The sequence below is a fragment of the Physeter macrocephalus genome, chromosome 8, assembly GCF_002837175.3.
Source record: "Physeter macrocephalus isolate SW-GA chromosome 8, ASM283717v5, whole genome shotgun sequence".
NCBI lineage: Eukaryota > Metazoa > Chordata > Mammalia > Artiodactyla > Physeteridae > Physeter > Physeter macrocephalus.
In genome coordinates, this window is record NC_041221.1 from 141,315,585 (window position 1) to 141,318,599 (window position 3,015).

The 3,015-nt window shown below is 49.6% G+C and overlaps 1 pseudogene; it reads left to right on the top strand.

Moving 5' to 3' along the window:
* Positions 1-866: 866 nt before the first annotated feature.
* Positions 867-2,215, top strand: LOC102995327 (interferon regulatory factor 3-like; annotated as a pseudogene).
* Positions 2,216-3,015: the final 800 nt, after the last annotated feature.

A 3,015-nucleotide genomic window follows, 5' to 3' on the forward strand; every position in this document is an offset into this window, starting at 1 on the left:
TGGGCTGTTCCCAGAAGGTCCCAGGTCCTCTCCTGCCTTCATGCCTTTACACCTGTGGATCTCTCAACAGCCCCTTCCATTTCTTTCCCAGGCTAACTCCTCCTGCCCATGTCTCCAAACTCAGCCCAGGTGCTACCTCTTCCGGCAAGTCTTCCCTAACTTCCACTGGAGTCTCCAGAGGCATCAGGTGCTGACCCTCACCACACTACGTTTCACACGATTTTACATCAGTCTATTTATTTGGTGCCACCTCCAAAGCTGGGAACTCCATGCAAATCTCTCACTGCTATCAAGACCCAAAAAAGGGCCAGACACATAGTAAGCACTCAGAACATCTTTGTTGAATGAAAGATGATCACTTAGCTATTCATTTTCCCACAAACTCTGGGCACATCACGGAAATTGAGAGAGATGATCGTTCCCTTCCTTAAAAGGCTGCTTCCACCCCAAGGACCCATACGGTCCAACATAGCCAGAAGTATCTCAAGGCTGCAGAAACCCTAGTCCAAAGCAGTATCCAGATGAGCTCATGATCTAGATGAGCCCAGGGGTATCCACCAAACTCAAGATACTTGCGATCAGTAACAAAAGCAAAGCTAGGCCAAAATCCTGAAACTGGATCCAGTCTGAAATGGTCTGGAAACTCACTTTGGTTCAGACCTTTCTAGCGTAAGGCCAGTGTAAGTATGTTTGTGTGTTTGTATTCATCATAAAAGCAGTAGATAGAAAAGAAAGCTCCACCACTCTAAAGCCCAGCTGCCAGGAAGGGGACGGATACGTGCCGCTGTGAGCTCGAGAGCTACCTGGAGTCCAAGAGCAGGCCTAGGTCCCAGCACCCTGCGTGCACCGAGCCTCTATGCTGGACCATGGGAACCCCAAAGCCTCGGATCCTACCTTGGCCTGTGCGGCAGCTGGGCCTGGGGCAGCCGTAGGGCGTGGCCTTCCTGGACCAGAGCCGCATGTGCCTCTGCATCACTTTGAAGAATGGTTCGAGGCAGGATGCCCAGCAGGAGGACTTCCGCATCTTCCAGCCTGGGCCAAGGCTAGAGGTCCTAAAACACTGGGAAGGATAAGCCCAACGTGCTGACCCAGAAGAGGAATTTGCGGTCCGCCCTAAACCAGAAGGAAGTATTTTATTGCATTTGGCCTAGGACAGAGCAAGGACTCCCAGGATGTGCACTAGATCTACGAGTTTGTGACCTCAGGAGTAGGGGACTTTCCTGTGCCGGATAGCTCTCCAGACACCAGTGGCAGATGTGGTATGTCTGAGACCCAGGAGGAGTTCCTGAGTGACATGGGCTTGGCCCCATTACCAGATGGGGGCCCTCGAGCCTGGGTGCGGACCCTCAGCACCCTCCTCAGCTTCTGCTGAGCCCCACCTTAAACACCCCTGTTTCCTGCCCTAACTCGGACCCCCGCTCCCACTCCCAAAAACCCACTGAGGCAGCTTGCCTGAGGAAGATGAGTACCAGCTGTGGCATGGGAGGGGCTGGAGCTGGGGTGATGGCCCCTTACACTCTCTCATCCCTCTCTCTTAATATTGCTGCTATCACTGCTCAGAGTGGAAGTTCAAGGGGACCACCTCCTACCTGGGTACCAAGTCTTCCAGCAGACTGTCTTCTGCCCCAGGGTCCTGTGGCTGGTGGGGTCAGATGCAGGGGACAGAACACTGCTTGGGCAGCCAATAAGACTGTCAGACCCCAGGGTATGACAGGCTACACAAGGCTGTGCTGAGCTGCCTTGCAGGGGGCTGGGGGGAGGAAGCAGGGAGCTCTTCAGAGAGCTTGGCAGCAGCTATGGGCCCAGAGGCTGGGGCACTGCCACTGGTACTGGGCCATGGGCTAGACCGCCTTCCTGATGGTGGTCACCAGCACGATGGTGAGGTCCCCAAGGGCAAGAAAGGAGGCATGTTCCAGCTGGAATCTTTTGTGGCAAACCTGATCATCTTCAGGGAAGGAAGCAGACACCATCTACACCCTGCAATTCTCTTGCTGGGGAGTCATGGTCCCAGGACCAGCTGTCTATCAAGAGGGTCCTGGTGGTCAAGGTTGTTCCCATGTGCCTCAGCACCCTGCCAGATATGGCCCATTTAGAGGGTACCTCCTCACTGGGGCATACCTTGGACCTGCACATTTCCAACAGCCACTTACTCTCCCTCACCTTGAACCAGTACAAGGCTTATCTCCAAGACCTGGTCAAGGACATGGTTTTCTAGGTCACTGGGAAGGCCTGAACCCTTGCTCATCATGGGTATAGGCCCCTCAGCCCTCACCTCGACCAAGAAATGGGTTTTTGAGACAGGCCCAAAACCCCTCAAACAAAAAGCAACATATAGAGAGTGGAAATTGGCCCATAATATGATTCTCCAGAGAGAGCCATTACTAAGAGTATTTTAGGGGTTGACATGCTGTGAGCCCGCAAGACAAAATCTAGTTTAAAATATTTTTTAAAATATTTCTATTAGTTGCCACAAAATGAAAATCAAAAGGTTCATGTAACTGAGATATTTTTGTGGAGCTCTGAAGGTGGCAGAGAAGGAAATAGACTACCACAAAGTAGCACGAAAAGTTACAGCTTTTCTTGGAAAATCCAAAAATCCACCAACCCATTAGCAATGATTATCTGAAGCTGAGTGGTGCCAGTTGATTTCACATAGGGTGTGCTCTCAAGGTTGTCACAGTATCTACCTGACCCGTTTATAAAACTAGTCTGGCCCCCATATGCATTTGAGTTTGCAATCATTGATGTCTATCCTTTCAAAACCCTTCTGTAGTATGAGTATTATGAACACTGCCTACAATTTTCTCTTTCTTATTGTATCTATCTATGTATACCTCTGTACGACCACATTATGGTATATATAAAAAATCCCTTCCTGATGGATATTTATCATTAATTACAAAGAAGGTAACAATAAAAACCCTTATATGTATATTTGGGCATTTCTCTTGAATAAACTTCTAAATGTGAAATTACTGAGTAAAAGGGAACACATATTTAAAATTTCAATAGATA